We start from the raw sequence: 22,309 nt of genomic DNA, 5'->3' as shown, positions 1-22,309 counted from the left end.
AGAATATAAAAGTCCTCCTTTAACTTCCCCACAAACCCATACCTTACTCCCCCTCCCACAGAGTCATATTTAAGTTTATGTGTATATTTTCAAGCCCTTTTGAAATGCATTCATTCACATACACATGCACACACATGCTCACACACACACCACAGTGTGAGCTTAAGATTCTTCCATTATCAATGAGATCAATCATACTTTACTCATTGGGGAAAGTTTGTGGGGGATTAGAGTTATGGGAGGTTGGGGGAGGTAGTTGCCTTGCTCCAGAGGGAGTGAGACCCCTTCCACTAGAGATGTTTACGGTGCTTATATAGAGAACTCAAGCATTGGCTAGAGTCTAATTCTCCCAAACATTAGCTTGAAGAAGAATCAGAGGGTATTTTTTAAATTTAGATTGCCAGACCCAAATCCAGAGAACCTGACATTGTAGGGCCATGAATCTGCATTTTCCATAGGCACTCCAGGTCACTCTAATGCAAATTGTCAATGGACCATACATTAGAAAACACAGGAACAGATGGTGAGGCCACTTGACCTTAGGGTGCTCAACCTGGAATGCATCAAATCGGAAAGCCCTTCTTCCCAGGAGCTGTTTGCATTGAGACTATCACGATATCCCCTTTGTCTAACCAGCCAACTCTGTTCATCTAACTTTCCCAGATCTGCTCCACCCAGTGCTATGCCCTCACCTCATTCTGGAAACCTGATGGGTTCTTTAAGAGGGCTCAGCATGGAGTAAACCTCTAGCTCAGAAACCAGAGTGAGGAACACTCCAAATCTGATCTGTAGTCTACCACCCTTACCCCCAGGGACCAGTTTTGAGAAAGGCAGAGACCCTGCCCTGTCCCAGGCTCCCTGACAACAGCAGCCAGTGGAACACATGGTCCCCAAGGGCATGCATCATCCTATGTGTCTTTGGGTTCTCCACAAACCCTGGAAGCAGAGGTGAAAATGCATTGGAGGGTATTAATAGTCACAATGACTGGGGGCAAGAGGGAGCAATACTATCATTAAGTAAATGATGCCAGGATTGTTAAACACGTTGCAGTTTGAGGCAGAACCTCATGAAGAAAAAGTGTTCGATGGCCTAAAGTACCAAAATGACTTAGCCTCCCCCTACCCATGCACACCACCTTCAACTGTGCTACTAATGTCAATGTGAGCTGTATCCCTTGATTTTTGTCTCCAGCTCATCACATTGGTTTCTGCTCTAAGATTAGGATCCAGAGGATATTAAAAGAAAGAACAAAGACCCCTCAGAAACACAGACAAAGTGCACACCATCAGCAAGGTCCCAGGGTGGCCATCCCCAGCTAATCCAGCCTCCAGACCAGAGAAATCCCTTCCTGACCAGACAGTTATTTTCTACCAGGGTTTTGGCTTCTAATGAGAAACTGCCTTCAGATCAAAGGCTACTTGTTTCCCAGCTCTTTCTTCAGAAGGCTTGTGCTCAAAGCAGCTTTTTCTCACCTCAAGGTGCTCTTGGCTGGTTCAACAGGAATGCTATGCACAGCAGGACCATGTCCTCAAATGGTCGAGTCCATTTGCTTTGTCAACTGACAAATGTCATTTATCATTTGAGACTGAGACTGGATATTGGGGCCTCTGGCTGGTGAAAGCTGTTGAATTTTTTTTTCAGAATGGCTTAGCAGAAACTTGGCAAACTGAAATGTTTTCTTGAGCTGTGCATTTAAAGGTACAGTCTTCCTCTATAGAGAAATATCACGCAGGTTTCTGATAAGGCTAAAACCTACAGTTCAGTTCAAAAACATGTAACACTTAACTCATGCCCCATCTCTTCTTCAGGGGCTTTTCCAGTACTTTTTCTCACCTCTCCTAGTACTTTGTAGACTGCAAACTTCTAGGGGATGGCAGTCAAGCCTCTTCCTTCTTTCAATCCCCCACAGTACCTAGGACAGCGTTGGCATCATCCCCTACCCAGTACAAATGTGCCAATTAACTGGTTGTTGACCGACCATTACCAAACATGCTTTCATTGTTCCCTCAGTTGTCCCACTAATTCTGTTCCAGTCATGTAATTGTCCTCCCCACCCCTACTTGTAGTACAGGACACAATTTAAAACCTCCATCAAGACAGCTTTTCTTGAGTTAATCCTGATCTTTCTCTTAATTTGTATTTACCTGGATTTAAATGCAGAAACAGCTTAGAAGGAAGCATTTGCTATGTGCTGTGTATATTGTCTTATTAACTAGCTTACTGTTTACTTGATAATGGACACCACAATTTCTGCTGCATTTTTATCCCCAGTTGAAACTTATACCATGCTAGGTTTATAACATATGCTGATCAGTTAATGAAAGAACAAAGGAATGAATGAGTGTATGAATGAATGAATGCTTTGTTTATATATGTTCTTGAGTAAAACTGCACTTATAGTCTAGAAAGCATTTTTATAATATTTAAGGTCTTTTAATATAAACTACTTATCATCTAAACTCACAGCTTTGTGAGAGTGTTTTCTCACTTTATAGAGGAAATACCCAGAAAGACTAAGTCTTCCCCCATGATCACAGACATGGAAATCAACAAAGCCAGAACTCAAACTCAAGTGTTCCAATTCCAAATCTAATCATCTCCCCACCAAAACAAACTATCTTAGTGATCCATGTTAATCTCAAAAGAGTCTGATTTTGACATTTTTCTCTTATTATCAAATTCATGAGGGTCAAAAATACAACTTTAACTACACTGCAGACAGTCTCTTGTTATTAATAATGCTCTGAATGACTAATTTAGTTTATTATTTGGAACCATAAACAACAAACAATGCCATATATATTTCATTATTTAGAAGAGTGGATTATGCTGTTGCCTAATTAATATTTTAAGATTTGTTTATGCTTTCACAGTCTTTTCAATACTAACTGTTCCCTGGGGCTTTCCAAGTCTTGCACTTTATGGTTACTCTACTTGTCCCTGAGGATTTTAAAGCTCTCTATACTTAAATTCATTAACATAATCTTGCTGGGATAGGAATACAATAATAGCTAATATTCAATGAACCCTTACACTGTGCCAGGCACTGTGTAAACCACTCTACATGTCTTATCTTATTTAATTTTCACAAGAACCTATGAGGAGAGTACTGCTATTATTTAAAGGAAAGAAAACCAAGTCTCCAATATGGTAAATTACATTCTCAAGGTTATCTGATGTAGTAAATGCAGAACTAGGACTCAAACTCAAGGTTTTTTGACCCCAAAGTCCTAATTAGTAGCTACTTTATTGTAATGACTCTAACTGAAAGCCAAGGGATCTAAAGTCTACATAAGCCTCTGCCACTAACTGCATAACTTCGGTGAGGATGGGGACCACACAAAGGATGACATTGGAGCTTGAAGGTGAGTAGGCATTTGTAGCCAAGGAAAACACACTCTTGTCAGACAACAGAGCATCTTCAAAGGCTTGGAGAGGCATAGAAGGTGAAAGCACTCAGGTTGACAAAACCATCAAGACTCTCTAAAAGTATACCCTTAAGTGGCGAGAAGAGATCAGTGATCAGTAACATAAATAGGGGTCCTTCCAAATTGTTTTTTGGATATGTTTGGAAGGCATGGAGAAATCAAAGATATGTGGAAAACCCTCAAGAGTGACCAAATCTCACAACACCCCAGGGTACCACAGTAGCATCAGGCTTCCAATGTCTCCGAGGCAGAACTGCGACCTGGTGACTTGAGTTCCACAGAGCAGAGGCCATGTTAGAAAAGTAACTCAATGTCAATGTCTCAGCTGCTTCTGATAATGGCATCCTCCTTTGTTTATGGAATGCTTTCTTCCATGATATATTTTGACTGAGCTGCCAGTCACAGAAGTCCTCCTCCTGACTACCAGGGTGGCCAAGTGCTCCAAGTAGGCCAATCACAGCCCCTCTCTGGGGAATCAGAAACTTTCACAAAAAGGGAAGCCAAGAGGTAAAAGTTGCCACCAACTATCACAACTCTATAGAGTGTTGGTCCAACTACTGAGGCACCAAACTGCCCTGGTGTTTACCCCACCTGTGGCCTACTTGTTCAGCTCCTACTCTTTACAACCCACTCTGAAGCCTTCCAATAATGCATTTTTGCTTATGTTAGTTAAGGTCTGTTGCTTGCAGCCAAATAATTCTACTAGTCACCAATAGAGGAAATGGGGACCTAAGAACATACTGTATAGTCTTAGGCTGGTCCCAGGTCAAACCCAAGATGGCCATTATTTGGAAAGTGCTATCTGGTAGGTCTAAAGAGAACTCTCTTAGAAATGCTTCTATATCAGAAAACCAAGCACCACAACATCTAGAACCAGGTACCATCTTATCCAAAACATTTCATTCCAACACTGGTGAGATGGAAATAGTGACTTTCCATCTACCCACACTGGCAGTCCTCACCCATTGCTGCATCTTCACTCTCTCCATTCCTCTCCCCCCACACTCCATCCAAATACTGCTGCTAAAGATAAAGGGTCAAAATGCCTTTTCTTGAAAGTCAACAAGATTGAAAAAAGTCATATATTATACCAATCTGTACAATACTGCAAGGTAGATATAATTATAATCACCATAATAAAACCAAGAAGAAGAAACAATCCACTGAGTAGTTTGCACAGCTGATAGCTAACGAGGTCCATCTGGGCTTTTTTGCTACATGTATCAAATACATCTTTGTACCTCCTCAGCCTCCCCTGTCTCCCAGACCCTCATCCTCTTATTTCACCTCAGCCTCTACCTTGGCCTACCAGTTTCCTAAAGCCTGCTTGATTCTTCCACCCAAGACCAACCAGCCATATACGCTACGTCAGGGGTCTCCAAGACCACAGATTCAGTGATTCACTAGGATGCCTCACAGGACTCTGGCATATAGTCACACTCATGGTTATGAGTTCTTTTTAAAATATATTTATTGATTATGCTATTACATTTGTCGCATTTTCCCCCCTTTATTCCCCTCCACCCTGCACCCACCCCTCCCACCCACACTCTCCTCCCTTAGCTCATGTCCATGGGTCGTACATATAAGTTCTTTGGTTTCTACACTTCTTATACTATTGTTAATCTCCCCCTAAAATAGATAGGTCTATTTTACACCTATCATTTATGCTTCTCATTCCCTGCACCTTTTCCCTCATTCCCCTCCTCCCCACTGATAACACTCCATGTGATCTCCATTTCTGTGATTCTGTTCCTGTTCTAGTTTGCTTAGGTTGTTTTTGCTTTTTTAGGTTTGGTTGTTGATAGTTGTGAGTTTGTTGTCATTTTACTGTTCATAGCTTTGATGATCTTCTTTTTCTTAGATAAGTTCTTTTTAACATTTTATATAATAAGGGCTTCGTGATGATGAACTCCTTTAACTTGACCTTATCTGCGAAGCAATTTATCTGCCCTTCTATTGTAAATGATAGCTTTTTTGGATAGAGTAATCTTGGATATAGATCCTTGCCTTTTATGACTTGGAATATTTCTTTCCAGCCCCTTCTTGCCTGTAAGGTTTCTTTTGAGAAATTAGCTGATAATCTTATGGGAACTCTGCCACAACCACCACAGATTTTTTCAGTCAGAGGTTTTGAGGCTTTATTTCCCCACACTGGAACCCTGGGTTGTGCAGTCTGTCTTGCTCCCCAGTGTTTCCTCCCAGTTTATCTACATGCAAATGTGGGACTTCCTGGTCCATCAGCTGCTGCCTCACCCGCTCAAGTCCTCCAGCTGCCACCTTGTCACATGTCCTCTCCACCCCCGCTGCCCATCTCTGCCCCTCCTACTGGTCGGGATGAATGTTTCTTTAACTCCTTGGTTGTTAGACTTCCATACAGTTTGATTTTTCTGGCAGTTCTGGTGGTTTTTTGTTTTAAAATTTGTTGTCCTTCTTTTGGTTGTGCAAGGAGGCACAGTGTATCTACCTACCCCTCCATCTTGGCCAGAAGTCTCCATGGTTATGAGTTCTGACAGAAAAAGGATACAAAGCACAGTCAGCAAAGGGAAACATCACATTGAGGGAAGTCCCAGGAAGACCAGGCCCAAACTTCCAAGATTCCTCCCCCAGGGAAGTCCCACAAGACTCACTCAATTACTCTAGCAATGGGTTGTGACAATAACCCACAATGGGATGTGACAATGTTGTCTACCAGGAAGCTCATTAGAGACTTGGTGGCCCAGCGTTTTTATCTGGGACTGGCCATGTAGGTATCCTCTGTCAGCACATACCCAAACTCCAGATTCCCAGAAGGAAAACAAGTGGTTGGCATAAATCATCATTTGCACAAAAAATGTTCAGGCTCAGTGATGGGAACCCTCCTAAAATCTAAAGTTCTAGATGCCAACCAAGGGCCAACCATTGCAAGCAGGCCTTTTTAAAAACAGTAGTCTCGGGCCTGCTATATTTACTCTGTTCTGCATATATATGTGACTTGGAAGAAATATCATAGTATAGGGCATGGGTTCTGGCTTCTTTGGTGGCTTTCAAGAGGGTCAAATAAAACAAACCAAAAATACAGAGAAGTTCCTATGGGACTTAACCTTGACCAATGGTAGTAGGAGTGGGAAGATAGATCCCCTTCTTTTTCCTCCAAAGGACTGCTCTGAGGCTTGGTTTTTCCTTCTGGTCTCTCTAAAAACATCATGCATGGATGAGCAGATGTACCGCCTGAGCAACTGGCTGTAATTATTTTGTCGTGGTGGTGGTGGTTTTGTGTGTGTGTGTTTGTGCAACATGCACACATGTGCCATCATGAATCAGGGCCAGCACACTAACACATCATCTTGAGTGGCTTCCCATCCTTCCCTGCTTCATTTCTCTTTTCCTTCACTTTCATTGCCCTGGAATTGCACCCTCCATATAACACATTAGCATTTAAGCTTTGTCTTGGGCTCTGATTTTTTTTTTTTTTTTTTTGGAAAGTCTGCCTAAGACACCATACTCTATTGGAAGTATATTGGCACAAAGCCAGTTTACTTTTTTCTTACTCTGGGGTGGACTACCCAAATGGGGGAAATGGTCTAGAATCATACCTTAAGGAAGTTATGTTTATTCTCTAGAAGAATTTGATAACCATTCATTTACAAAACAAATTACTTACCAAACACCAACAAAATGCAAAGCTCTGTAGTGGCTCTGGGGAACAAGAGTGACTTGAAGAGACATGGCCTCTGCCCTTCAGGTTCTTGCAGACTTGTAAAGAAGAGAGCTGACTAAATGATTACAAAAAAAATGTGGTAAGTGCTATGGTACAAACCAAGGTGCCACAGGAACATGCGAGGAAACCTAACTTGGCTCAAAGGAATAAATAAGCCACTTAGAGCCAATGCTGCTTAAATGGGGAGATGGTAAATGAGTAGGAGTTAGCCAAGGAAATGGCAAAGGGGAGGGAAAAGCTTGTAGGAAATATCTCGACTGGAGACGTGAATTTAGGAGTCCTCTCCATATCTAAGTAATAGGAGCCAGGGGAGCAGTTAAGAAGGTGCAGAGAAAAGTGTATCTGGCACTGATAAGGCACTTAGCCACCTCTCCCTCCTCTGAAATCCCAAGGAACTCTCTGAACTCCCACAAACTTCTCAAAGTCCATAACATTTATCTGGTACATCAACTGTGAATTAACATTTCATCTGCATGAGTCTTGCATCTGCACCAGGTTGTGGTGACCTTGAGAACAACAGTACAAGAGCCTTGTCTAGCCCTGGAAATAAAGTAAAGTTGAATGTTTGATGTCTAATTGCTTTACTGATGGATTAGGATCCTGAAAGGGAAGAATGTCTTGAGAGTTTATCTTCTTAAACTTCTGCATATTTTCTATTAAAAATACACACAGGAAACTAGAGACGTGAAAATTTTCCCACTGTGCTAAGGCTTATCACACTATATCATACTTGCCCAGTAATTTGTTCTGTTTCATATTAAACTCTAGAAGCCACATGATGACAGGATTTGTGTCCACCTTGTTTACTCTTACATCCCAGAGTTATGCACAGTGCCTGGCACACAGGAAGTACTCCAGATATGTTTTATGAATGAAAGGATTCATTAAAAGCTGACTCAGGCAGCAACACTCAAGCTAGGAAGCACGTCTTCTGACCCTGCTCAGTGTTCTACCCATCAGCACTAAGCCTCGCTTCCCTGGTCATGTGCTGAACAAGACCCAGTTTTTGGAAGCTGATAATTCTCTTGTTGAAACCCCAGGCAGAGTCTGCCCCTGGCAACTCTGAGTGTCAGAAGTATGTTGAGAAAGTGCTTTAGTTCAAGCACAACATCCAGCTCAGCCCCAAAACTATTCTAGCACCATTGATTTGTAGGGGGGTTTGAAATGGAATGAGTGGCTGATTTTCTCCAAATGGCACATTTCATTCATGATGCATGATTGTAATCGTGGTTGCCTGAAGCCTGCAGTCCCAGCTTGGCAAAAAAGAAAAAAGAAAGAAATGGCTATTTTCTGGAGTGAATACACTGAAAGGGCAAGAAATCCATATTCATTTTCTTGCCTCTCAGCTGGACGCTATATTTTGCAGGCAGGTGGAACAAAAATCTTTAAATATCATGCTGATCCAGGAACTGCTCGGCAATATTTAAAGAGCTCTGTGTGCCTGCCTTGTGCCCCTCTTGTCATCCACAGGCAGCCCCCATCACCGGGTAGGACAGCCACAGCTGCGGCGACAGTGAGCAAGGCACCAGAGCCGGGTTCAGATTAACTGGCGCGTGACCTTTACAAAGTGCCGTAGTTTATAGGAATGCTGAATTTTTCAGCAGCTACGGAGGACCTGCACTAGTGGGAGGGAGGAATGGGAAATGACTCCAGGCTATTTAAGCCTCCAAGGGGAAAAATGAACTCAGCTACGACTTTAATTATGTCCACTGCCCTCTGAGGCACAGAAGGAAGACAATGGGCGGATAGCATTAATAACGATTCTCCTGTCCTCACCCGCAATAAATAACTTTAAGAAGGTCTTCAGAATATCATTTAGGTTCTTCTCCTCCATCCTCTGGTACTGATTTCCTTTTTCCTTAGCAGATGGTTGGAAAACTAAGGCCTCCCGGTGCCTTGACCTCCTGCAGATGTTGAGCTCAGGATGGAGTGTGACAGAGGGCCGCTGGAAAACGAAAAGAAAGAACCTTAATGTGCCATATCAAGGCAAACCATGGGGTGGCCCACTAACTGCTTTTTTATGATTGTCATTTACTGGCTCTGATTTACCCGCATTAAAGAGTTGTGTCACCAATTGTAGAAGGCCTCAAAGGGAGACTGATGCAAGAGAGGGCAAACTATTACTGGGAGCCAGGTCAAATGAGCAATGAATGGACAATTATGGGTAGGAGCAAACCGCCATCATTAGGGAGGCCATAACAAAGTAGATATTGATATATCATCCTCTCTGAGATCCTCCGACAGGCCATTATGGCTCTCCTAATGAGATTGTCATGCATTTCTCTTTATGTAGCTATTAAAGTCTTGTCTACATCTGCTGAAGTTTCCCTGGGGGGAGTATGAGGGGACAACAAGGGAAAAGACACTCAATATTTTTCTGTCTTCTGTAGTCTACCACGATATGTGTAAGATGGTTCAGGCAAGGCCCGACAGCAGCAGACAAACCTGCCAAGGGAAGCAAAGGGTGGGCAGTGGCCTGGGTTTGGAGGGATATGGGAGAGGAGAGGTCAGCAGAACCTTCACAAAGGCCACTCCTGATCAAAGACTCTGCTTGGAATGACCAACAAAGTGCCGCTTGTCTCATCGCTTCTTTCTCACCCCAGATGGCAAAATAGCATGCTCTGTGATTCTCTTTCACTCAAAATCCCTGGACATCAATGTGTGGGTGGTGACCCAGCCAGTTCCATTTAATGCTGCACAACTCAGACACAAACACTTCATTTTTTTCTCTATAAGACCTGAGGAAGAAAGATTAGAAAGAAAAGGCCTGGACACCTCTATGATTCGCTGCCTATGGCCTTGGAGCCCTTCCAGGGCCTGAAAGGGTATCAGCAAGGAGAGTGACAGCATTGCTCATAAATTTTAACCACACTGCCACTTAACAACCTTAGGAAAACCCTGCTCCCCCAGCCCAACATAAACTCATTTCACAAGAAGCCATTGCCAAAGGCCCTACCTGAGACTCTTTGCCATGTCAGCTCTGAAATGTGTGACATTTGCTATCAATTCCTCAGCAGCAGATCTCAGTGTGTACAAATGGCTTGGTTTAAAATTAAAAAGTATATGTTTTTTATGATTTTTCCAAGAACAACCACCATTGAAGAACACATGTAAGTGTAAGCAGAGTGACTTGGGATGGGTACTGAACCATCTCCAAAGGAGGGTTTGCAATGAATATATCAGGTGCATGGAAACATAAGTGGTGCACAAAGGAAGCCCCCTCTGCTCTGATGAGATGATCCGCAGTGGTTGAATATATTTTGATGTACAATGCTTCAGTGTCTGGTTTGTTTTAGAAAAGCAGGAGCCCCTCTGCCCTTTTTCAAACCAAATGTAACAAAATAGAGCAAAGTCACGTGAATCTATTATGTCTTATAGGGCTTTTAGCAGGACTATGACTGTTTAACCAGGCAGTGACACGAGAAGAATTACTATTAGACACTCCAGCTGAAAGTAGAGATTTTATTGATTCCTCACACTGGCCTGCCTTTTTATCTTTGATTGAGTGGCTTTCATGAATCCAAAAAGGTAACACTCTTGCATTGAAAGGAGCAGCAGGCAGTCCAACCCAAACTGAAACCATCTGTCAGTCCAAAAGAAAGATGAAGGTACTTCCCAAAGTAGCATCAGTCCTGGCTCCTCTCCCCACAGGACCACCCATCATTGGCTCCCAGTACGGGACCCAGCCCTTCTGTTGTATGACTCCTCAAGACAGCTAAATCTTGACAGATGATTTACTGAAGAGATAAGCAAAATCCAACTTCATATAATTAGGACACTAATTGCACCCTCAGACAGAGTAATTATGTCCCCCTTTTTAGGAAAGCACTCGTTTCTGCACATTCCTACTCTCCGGGATTTTGTGATCATTATTTTTTATTGTTTCTGAGGTCTCGTTTGGAAAACGATTGGATTTGTCTCTCTGTTTACTAAATACCAGACATGATGTACAAACATCTTTCAATTAGGTGTTCTGTAAGGAGCCTGCTCCTTCTCTCTATTTTAAACAAGACTCATTTGTATTCATGGGCAAATTAGAATGCAGAAAAGCATATAAGCAATGTGCAGGTTTACACATCAGTGAATATTCATAAAGTACCGATTCTCCTTGCAACCATTTCCCTGAAAATGGCCTTCCCACTATGTGTGCTGTGTTTGTCATTCAGGGGCCTTTTCATTTGTTTTAAAGTGCCAGGTTTGGAGACAACAAAAATGCATTCAGGTAGGCCCTATGAAAGCCAGAGCTGAGAGGAAATGGTACTTGTGTTTCATGCCACTATAGAACATGCTGGGAATCCTTGCAATTAATGGATCTGCCTCCCTGCACAGGTATGAGGGAAATAATCCAAAATGACAAGTGGATCAGGCTTAGGCTGGAGGAGACACAAGCTCTTGTTGTGCAACACATAGTCTCATCTCCAACCTTCTGCCAAGGCAGGGTCCTCTGTACATGGTTGTCTAGGACTAGGGTCTCCTTGCATGCTTCCCCAGGTCCTGTCTTCTCCAAGGCTAAGTCTTCAGGGATGGCATTACTCAGATAATTCAGATTTTGTAAATAAAACTCACTTTTGCCTGCATTGTGTTGTCCAGATAACATGTGAGGTAATTGCAGAATCTACCTCCAAATCAAATAATCCCCTCAGTGAAATGCAAAGAATCAATAAGAAGGAGAGAATGGGCAAAATTAAAGATAGAAGCTTTATCTGAATCATCTGTACACTGGGAATGCAGCACACTTTTACACTAGAGCTATGTTTCCAATCCCTCATTAGCAGGATTGGGGCAGAGACAGCCTGTTTGAGAGAAGAAAGTAGAGCCCATATGGACAGCTGGGTCCTGAGTCCTGGGAACAAAGGCTGCTCAGGCCACTGAGCAGACCCTCCTCCTCCCACTTCCTCCCAGAAGGGACTTATTGAGCAAAGTTGCCATAAATATGACCTGGCTTTGGTGCTTACAGCTTAGCCCCTGCCCAGAGGGAATTAAAAAGCATAAGAGAAAAAAATATAAACATAAAAATTAGAGTGGAAAGAAGCTACAGGGCCCAAGAACACAGAGGTGGTGAAATGCCATGTGCTTCTGCCTGCCTGTCTCTTGGTACTCACAGGCCTCCCTAATTCCAGGTGGTTCAACCATGCACAGCTTTCATGACCAGAAGTCAATGATCCAGCTTGCTCCATGGGGGAAATATAAATTTATATGTTTTGTTGACCTATACTTGTCAATCAGCCAACCCATCTTGGGGGCAGACATTCGTAGGATCTCCTAAATGCTCCACTACAAAATCTCCAAAGAGGAAACCACTTCCCATGATGACTATTACCAATGGACAATGGCCATCTTCTTTCAGAGCTTGGTGCTGCACGATGCAGGCTTCCAAAGCTGGCACCCCCAAGGGTGTGGAAGCAAATAGTGGGGAAGAGGAAAGGAGGAGAGGAAAACTGTAGACATGGAAAACATAAGCTATAGAGAGAAACCCACATACTCAGAATCCTCCAGACTCAAACGTGGGTGAGAACATGAAAAAGTGGGCTGGGACCACCCCACACAAAGCTGTCAGATGCCATCAGGGGGCAAAGGTTGTAAGGCTCTTTTGGGAAAAAGGGGCCCAGAGGTATTTTCTATAAGGCATTGTTTTTCCTTCCAAACCAATCAAGAGGAATTAGATGGCTTTGGTATGGCTGGATACTGCTCTGGGGTGCAGGAAGGGAGATTAGTCCAATGTCACAAAGCTCTGTTCCCATGACCTGTCATGAGCTGCAGTGATCAGCCCACTCTTGTTTTCTGTCTCATCCTCATTCTGATGGAATCCATGCTCAGCCATTTTTACAATGAGCTTGCTCTCACCTTGCACTTGACCTTCTGTTACAGTCTTCTCAGTCCTAGTGCCTGTCCTTTTCCTGCCCCTGCTCCCCTGCTGCTAAATAGGACTAGAAAAGCAAATCCTTACTAGAGCCCATCAAAATCTAAGTAGTAAAGGCCCTATATGTTATTCCTTAAAACCCCTGATACACCCAAGTGGTTGATACAACCCAAATGTCCTGCCTCTCTCCTGTCCCCAAACTCACTCCCAACACCCTTTCTTCCCGAATATGGGCTTGCTTCCTACATTATCAGGGGACCATTTGACTGCTTTCTGCTGCTAAATCTCTCCCTTCCTTCTTTTTCCTTCTCCGTGCCTCTCCCAATGAGAAGTGCTCTTTCTTGTAGAGTCTCTCCCTTTATCCCTTCACTTGCTTACATTTTCAACTTTCCAGCCTCTACCAGCACCTTCCACTCAGCAACTTTCAACAGTCTCAGTCACCCTGCCTCTCTCACAGGTCCTATTCTTTTATTCCTCCTTTTCCTTCCCTTCCAAGCATATTGAAAGAGGCATCAACATTTCCACTGCTTCACCACTCAGTCCTCTTGCATTCCTTATCACCTGGTCACCTTGCACATCTCATAGGGCTCAGGAATGATCTTCCAAGTACCATAGGAAAGACCTTTCATTGTTCCTCATCCCCCTGACCTCCATGCAACATTCGACCCCAATGACCACACTCCCATTACTTAAACTCTCTTGATTTTCCTGCTATTTCACCATCCTGGGTGTCCTACCAGTCTCTGACTGTTTTTTTTTGGGGGGGGTGCTTTTCACTGTTTTCTCTCCCACACTACCTGAATCTGAGAGCTCCCCACCCAAGGTCAACCTCCATCTTCTTCTCTACCCAGGCTCATTACTTTACCTCTTTGCAGAAGACTTATGATCTGTCTCTGCACCTCTGACCAGAGCCCCAGATTCATATTTCTATCTGCATTTGTTTGGCTATAATGTATTTCCATCTAGATATTCTAGCCAAACATATTCAAAATGGCAACCGTGCAGGCAATGTGCTAAGCAGTGAAAATATAAAGATTAGTAAGATCCAGTCCTTTTCCTCAAGACCTTCCTAATCTAGTGAAAGAAAGAGTCATATAATCAGGTCATTTTAAAACAGTTCGGAAATACAGAAAGATAGGCACAGAAGATTATGCATTGAAGAGAAGCACTTAAGAGAAAAACCCAACCCAGACTGGGGAGGAAGGAGTCTAAGAGCATTTTGGAAAGAAAGGATGCCTAAACTGGGTACTAGAGAATAAGTACAAAGGGATGAGTATGAGAAACTCTGAGAACTTGAGGTAGCAGAACTTATTGTTATTATTGTATTATTTGATTGGATGTTGGCAATGACAGAAAGAAGCCAAGCATAACAACCAAGATTTTAACATCACCATTCTCCCAGGTACCCAATGCTCAAAATCTCATAGCCATATTGGCTTCATGTAACTCCCACCCTTTTCAACCAATAGTCCAGTTCAGGAAATCGCCTTTCAAAATTGTCTGTAAATCCATCCATATTTTCCTTTCTCCCTGCCATCCTCCTAACTCAAGCTGCCATTGTTTCCTTGCCTATCTTTCACTCCACATTCTCACAACCCTGCTCCATTGCCTCAGAGCCTCCCTGAGGAGCAAGTCTCATTCCCTCTTATTCTTTAACCTTCCATCAGAAATCTTTAGTGCATCCCTTTCACTCCTTGTCAATCAAGGCCCTCTACAATCTGGCCCTAACCATTTATTCCAGTTTCTCTCTCTTCTCTTCTTTCTTCTCTCTCTCTCACTAAACTATTTGTTCTATTTATTATCTCTTGAATACTCTCCATACTTTCCCATCATTGTGTTTTTGCTTATACACCAGTATGCCTGGAATTCTCTTCTCCACCTATAATCCTGCCTAAAATGACCTGCTCATGTTACAGAATAATATGGATAATATCATAGTAAAAATGGGTCCCTTTATATTATTTGTATAAATACATCCATATGTGTTTGTATAGACTAGAACAAGATGTAGAAAGAAAGTAAGAGCTGACATGCTTACTCTTCTAAGCACTGAGTTAACAATCCTGTGAAGTGAGTAACATTTTCCCCATTTTAAAAATGAGGAAATAAATGAACTCGAATAAAGGTCAATAACTTGCCAAACATCATGCAGGAAATAAGTGAAAAAGCCAGTATGTGAACTAAGACCCTTCATTCTGAACCACTGTGCCTCCTACCAAGAAGATGGGAGGATGGGACATGGAGAGAACTTTCCTTTTTTAAATTTACGCATTTCTATATTATATGAAACTGAAAAAATGAGCATGTGTTATTTTTGTAATTGGGAGAAGGAAGAATTGGGAAGGAAGGGGGAAGGGAACAAAAAAGGAGTATATGTGTTACCCATGCACTGTAGCAAATTACTACAAATTTAATGACTTAACACAAATGTATTACCTTATAGTTCTGGAGATCAGAGGTCCATATGGGTCAGCTGGACTCCTTTCCTCCTGGAGGCTATAAGGGGAAGAATCCATTTCCTTGCCTTTTCCAGAGGCTGCCAGCATTCCTCGGCTTATGGCCTCATCCTCCATCCTCAAACCCAGCAGCATAGTATCTTCAAATCTCACTCTCTCTGAATTTCTAGCTTCTGTCATATAAGGATGTTAGTGATTATATTTAGGGTTCACCTTGATAATTTGATGTAATCTCCCCATCTCAAGATCCTTCATAACATCTACAAATTTTCTTTTGCCATATAAGGTAATATAGTCATAGGTTCTGGGGGTTAAGGCATTGACATTTACGGGGTGGTGATTATTCTATCTATATAGGGAAGAGAGGGGATAAGAAGGAAGAAATTATATCCAGACTTCAGGACTCCTCCATGACATTTGTCTTGATTTTTCAATGAGATATTCTCTTTCCACCTCTGAACCCCAGCTGTTCTCTGCTGCCATACTCTTGTGGTTCTCAGAGAAGTTAGAAGGTAAGCTTCTAGAGGCAGGAACTGTCCCTTACTTGTCTTTTCCTCTGCAGCCACTCACAGTGCCTCCTGCATAGCATGAGCTCAACAATATTTGTGGGCCTGTATTGAATTGTTGAAAGCACAGCTTCCCTGCCTGGGCCTGCCCTTGTGGCCTCAGCTGACAGCCTCAAGATTAACTGCCTAATGAATAAAGTTGCTGAGCCTGGCCCAGCTGTGCCTTTCAGAGTCTGTGTGGGTTTGCTTTGCCAAGTGCAGATTATTGCCCCTGTCACTTGCTTTTCAAGAACCCAAGCTGCCAAGATGAGGTGACAGAACTCCCTGGTTGGAGTTGCACCTGCACTAGCAGCCAGAGAGGCGGGTTTCAGCTCACCTGCCTCCAAGTGATGTGAAACATAATGCTGGCCTCCAAAGCTGCCAGCTGTGTGGCTGCAGAGGCCTGAGTCAGGGCTATCACTGATCACCTGAGTGGTTTCAGATGGCCTCTCCCTACCCCCATTCCCACCACCCCTTTTTAGCTGGAGCTAGTGGTATTTCAATAAAAAATAAAAATGTGTATACAGGCTCAGATGTTGTATGTGAGGGAATTTTTTTGAGTCAAGAATATACATAATTTCATAAACAGTATATCGAATGTAACTGTGAGCACCCAGACCAGGAGCCTAACCCTGGTCTGAGGCCACAGTTGTGTGGTATGATGTGCCCTAGAATCCAGCCCACAATGAGTCCCAGGGAGGAGCTCCAAGGCTGGCACTGAGGCAGCTGGGTAGCGGGGCTGCCATCTTAAGATGGGTCTATAAGAAGAGCCTCACAGCATCCAAGACAACCTGACAAGGAAGCCCAGGGTGGCCCATGTGGCACAGAGCACAGCTCCCAGAAGAGTCACAGTCCAGAAATTCTGGCAGTGGTTCTTCGTGCTCGAACTGTAGCGGTTCTTGTCCATACCTCCCTCAGGCAGCCTCTACTCTTGTCCCTTACAGGGGGCTTCCTTACTCTCTCTCTCTCTCTCTCTCTCTCTCTCTCTCTCTCTCTCTCTCTCTCTGTCTCTCTCTCTCTATCTCTCCCTCTCTCTGTCATTCTTCCCCTCTAATAACACATTTCCCCAACATCAGCAAGAAACCCAAAGTGAAATAAAAAGAGAGTGAAAAGAGAAACCATATCTGGGAGCAGTGGGTATGTTCACCATACTACTAAAAGTAAAACCACCTTGTGTGCTTGTGAATTATCAACTCATTCACCCATTGAATAGGCATCAAGTAGCTACAATGAGCCATGACTTGTTCTGGGTGTTGAGAAATAGAAGTACACAAATCCCTGTCCTCATGAAGGGCAAGACAGAAATAAGTAAGATAAATAGGCAAAATAGATAGCATGTGAGACAGCAATGGATACTAAAGTAAAAGATTAAGTGGAGAAGGTAGGTAGAAAGGAAAGAGTTGCAATTTAGCTGGGTGTGGCCAGGTATAGGTAAGCCCAACTGACTAACCTGAGAGAATACTTTCAGATTCAATGTAAATCTATTTCACTTCTGAGATCCCTGAGTCCCACTGGTCCCAAGACTTTGTCCTTTCAGTTGTATTCCTGCTCCATTGTATTCCTGTTGCCTTCATCCAAAGTTAACTAATAAAGCTCAGTAACTACAAATAGCCTGCAGCATTTGTAGAAAAACCCTGCCTTTCCACCTGTCCCAACGATGATTTCCAAACCCAGGGAAGCCAGGTGACAGCTGGAACCTTCCCTCCACACCCCTTTGAATAACTCACTGCAAGCCCAAAGCAAGACAAAGGTCAAGGCCTGAAGATGCTCACAACACTGAAAAACCAACAAACAACTAAGGGAACAGGGGATGCTTAAGTAAAGTAAGCATCCACTCAAAAACTATGAAATCACCATTTTACATTGTAACAAGGTTCCTCAACCTCAGCTCTGTTGACATCTCAGGGCAGATAATTCTTTGTGACAGGGGCCGCACTGTGCACTGTAGCGGCATCCCTGACCTCTACCCACTAGATGCCATAGCATCATCCTAGTTGTGACAACCAAAAATGTCTCCAGACCTGGCCAAATGTCCCCTGCAGGGCAAAATCACCCCCACCCATACCCACTGAGAATCAATGCATTACATATGTGAAGACTATGTCAAATATTTTTTAAATGTATAAAAAATTGCAACATCGTGACAAATAATTTCTTTCTAATGTATGAATTTATTCCTATCATTTTACAAAGGTATGCAACTAAATAATCTCAGTTATATATTTAATAATTAGCCTTTTAAAAATCAGAAATCAATGAAGGCAAGTTGTTCCAAAATCTGTAGCATAATGTCCTTAAAGAAAAATGAAACAAAAACATCACACACATACACACACACATGCACGCAAAAGAAGACCTCTAAACTATACCATCCCTTTGATTGTTATGACAAAAAAAAATAGTTTAGTTCAGACTTCTGATCACGATGGAGGCATAGATAAACACACTTCACCTCCTTGCACAACTACAGAAAAAAATTACAACTGGACCACAAAAAAAATCACCCAGAACTATCAAAAAATTGAGCTGTATTGAAGACCAACAACTAAGGATTTAAAGAAGCCACATTCATCCAGACAGGTAGGAACAGTGGAGACACAGAGATGGGCGGAGAGCACAGAGACATGGTGCAGTCCAGAGAGGTAGTGGAATGGGAGGTCTCATACTCACATGTGGAGGATAAAAATCAGGTGGGATATCTCAGGAGGGAGGGATCCAAGCCACAGGTCAGACAACATAGCACAGGGTTCTAGCACCAGGAAAATAAATCCCCATAACTTCTGGCTGTAATAAACATTTGGGGGTGGGGTGACAAAAGACACTGCTGGATTTTCAGCAGACTCCTCTTAAAGAGCCCACGTGGACTTAGGACTTAAAAAGACTCTAGGATTCAGTATGAGGAACTGAAAAGTACAACTGGAAAGGCACCAGCCACATACTGGGAGAAAGTGAAATGACTGGGAAAAGGGTGCATGCCTCCCGAGCAAACCACTAAAAGCAAGGCAGCAGTACTGTCCCCTCTCCAATTCCCCCCAACACAGAGCCACAAAGCAGTAAAATGGGTTGCCCTGCCCTGGCGATTATGTAAGGCTCTGCCCCACACAATTTAAAAGTGCCTTTTCTACAATAGTCCAGGCTACTAAGACAAGAGTCAAGGCAGCTCTTCCTAAAACACAGAAACAAACAAAAGGAGGCTGCCAAATTGAGGAGGCAAAGAAATATGGCCCAAATGAAAGAATGGAACAAAGCTCCAGAAAAAGAACTAAATGAAATGGAGATAACCAACTTATCAGATGCAGAGTTCAAAACACTGGTTATCAGGATGCTCAAAGAACTCATTGAGTATGGCAACAGCAAAAAAAAAAAAAAAAAAAAAACCCAGGCAGAAATGAAGGTTACACCAAGTGAAATAAAGAAATATCTACAGGGAACTAACAGTGGAGTGGATGAAGCTGAGATTCAAAACAATGGTTTGAAACATAAGGGAAATAAAGCATTCAATCAGAAAAGCAAGAAGAAAAAAGAATTTAAAAAAATGAGAATAGTCTAAGGAGCCTCTGAGACATCTCCAAACATACCAAAGTCTGCATCACAGGGTGCCAGAAGAAGAGGAAGAGCAAGAAATTGAAAACTTATTTGAAAAAACAATGAAAGAAAACTTCCTTAATTTGGTGAAGCAGATAGACATACAAATCCAGAAAGCACAGAGAACTCCAAACAAGTTGGGCCCAAAGATGACCAAGCAAGACACTTCATAATTGAAATGCCAAAGGTTAAAGATAAAGAGAATCTTAAAAGCAGAAAGAGAAAAGAAGAGAGTTCTCTATAAAGGGGCTCCCATAAGACTGTCAGCTGATTTCTCAAAAGAAATTTTGCAGGCTAGAAGAGACTGGCAAAAAGTATTCAAAGTGATGAAAAGCAAGGACCTACAACCAAGATTAATCTATCCAGCAAAGCTATCATTTAGAATGGAAGGGCAGATAAAATGCTTCCCAGATAAGGCCAAGTTAAAGGAGTTCATCATCACCAAGCCCTTATTATATGAAATGTTAAAGGGATTTATCTAAGAAAAAGAAGATCAAAACTCAGAACAGTAAAATGACAACAAACTCACACCTATCCACAATTGAACCTAAAAAAAAATATTAAACAAACAACTAGAACAGGAACAGAATCATAGAAATAGAGCTCACATGGAAGATTATCAGCAGGGATAGGGAGCAGGGGAAGAATGGGGGGGAAGGTACAGGGAGTAAGTAGCATAAATGGTAGGTACAAAATAGACAGGGGAGGTCAAGAATAGTATAGGAAATGTAGAAGCCAGAAAACTTGTATGTACGATCCATGCACATGAACTATGTGGGGGGAGGAATACTGGAGGGAGTGGGGGTGTTAGGCAGAGGGGGATAAAGGGAAGAGAAAATATGACAACTGTAATAGCATAATCAATAAACTTTACTTAAAAAAAGAAATAGTTTAATGTGTTAGGAAAGCAAGATTGTAGGTAAATTTTTTCTACTTTAATATTTTAATGTTGTTATGAAATTATAGAGTAGTAAGTACATTTTTAAAATATCTCTCTCTGCAGTAAGTCTCTCTAGTTGCCACAGTGATGGAGAGCCATGTGTTTGGTAAGAACCTGTGGGATTTTGTTAATGATGGTAAAATTCAGAGCAAAAAGGTCTGCCCTCACAACTCCAGGGCAGCTCACTCCTCTAAAAGAACAACTTACCAGGCAGCAGGAGTGCACAGTTTAGCTTAGACAAAGAATAAATGACACCACCACAGAAAGACAAACCTCCAGGTATGACTTTAAAGGTGACTCTGCTGAAGAGACAGCTTATTGGGACACTGGGACTCTATTTAAGAAACTGCAACTCTCCGCTGGACTTTCTGGCCAAATTTCACTACAGCTCCTATTCTATAACTGATCCAGTGTTCACAAGTTACCTCTTTTCTGTGTAATGGCAGCACAATTGGCTCTGGGCTGGAACAATTCAAAAGGCTTTACTAATGACTGGGGGTAACAAAATGGAAAAGCACAAAGCATACCAAAATTATAGGTCATCTCTCTTACAAAAAACCCACTTACTCCTTTTCAGTTAGCAGAGCACAATAACACTCACCTCCTTTCTGCCTCTCCTCCGTTATCATGACAGCCCCCATCCCCAACATCCACCAAGCAGGGGTCTACTCCTAGACATCATCATTCTCCAGAGTCTAGACAAAAAGAGAGGGTAGAGTTCTATGTTCATGGTTTGGTTCCTAAGAATCTCTTTTAAAATTAAGAGACATCAGAAATGATCTCACTACAGATAATGACCATGCCTACCCAGAAGGAGGCCACCTTAACATTGTGAGCCATGTCAGAATACCACACAGTACAACCTTGGCATTCACATAAGAGATGCACACACAGTAACAGAGTGTGGCTGCTCTGCAGCAACCCAGAAAGCAACCTCACATTATTCCTATGTGCATGGCTCATCAATTTCTATCACTTTCTCTAGTATTTTATGTATGCTCTTATCTCTCATCCAATGCAACACCTGGCAGAGGTAACTTCCTATGCATGAGCAGTGAATTAGTACAAGGAGGCAGGACAATACAGAGCAGTTCAATAGAGGAGCTCAGTGTGCCCATAGATAGAGCCAGATACCTTGAGTTCAAATCCTACCATTTGTTAATTACCTAACTCTGCAAAAAATATATACATCAGTTTCTTGATCTATAATTTGCAGATTGGAACAGTGATGGTGATGAGGATGATGGTGATGATGATGGTAGCGGTGGTAATGGTGATGATGATGATGATAGGATAGTTGTAAGGAATTGATAAAATGAACGTACAAGGCCCCGAGCTTAGAGGAAAGCACTCAAATGCTACCATCATTAGACAACTGCAGTTTTGGAGCCAGTTCTTCCACTGACTTGCTATGTGATCTCGTTTTAGTTACTGGCCTTCTCTGCACCTAGTTCCCCAGCTAAGAAACAAAGAAACCATTCTTATTGCTTTGAGTTGCCATAGAGAAAACTTCACTGCAATTATACTTAAATGAGCTCATAAATATCACCACCTATTTGTCACTCTGAGGAGCCCTGCAGAAGGCCAGCAGTCTGGATTGGTAACAATGTTAAATTTAGACATGCAAAGCTCACAGAAGAGCCATCAAAATTTAGCCAGAGAAGAAATGCAGAAAAAAGCATGAATAATATATTGATTTGTCTTCTAAATAAAAGGAGTTTTCTGACACAACAGAGTCAGAACAACCTCCTTATTCAAGAGAAGCTCAGTATGTTTGACTGCCATGGTTGATCA

The 22,309-nt window shown here is 42.4% G+C and overlaps 1 long non-coding RNA gene across 1 annotated transcript in view; it reads right to left on the bottom strand.

Annotated features, from left to right (window-relative positions):
- Positions 1-5,198: 5,198 nt before the first annotated feature.
- The window catches only part of LOC123480340 (uncharacterized), a 35,536-nt gene continuing 18,425 nt past the window's right edge, over positions 5,199-22,309 (bottom strand). The window contains exons 2-5 of the long non-coding RNA XR_008425922.2: positions 21,117-21,210; positions 8,906-9,074; positions 7,073-7,184; positions 5,199-5,938 (exon numbers count right to left, since the gene is read on the bottom strand). This is a non-coding gene — a long non-coding RNA (uncharacterized lncRNA). The remainder of the gene's footprint in view (positions 5,939-7,072; positions 7,185-8,905; positions 9,075-21,116; positions 21,211-22,309) is intronic.

This window comes from Desmodus rotundus, chromosome 13 (assembly GCF_022682495.2).
Source record: "Desmodus rotundus isolate HL8 chromosome 13, HLdesRot8A.1, whole genome shotgun sequence".
In the NCBI taxonomy this organism is placed as follows: Eukaryota; Metazoa; Chordata; class Mammalia; order Chiroptera; family Phyllostomidae; genus Desmodus; species Desmodus rotundus.
This window is presented reverse-complemented; position numbering and strand designations above follow the sequence as displayed.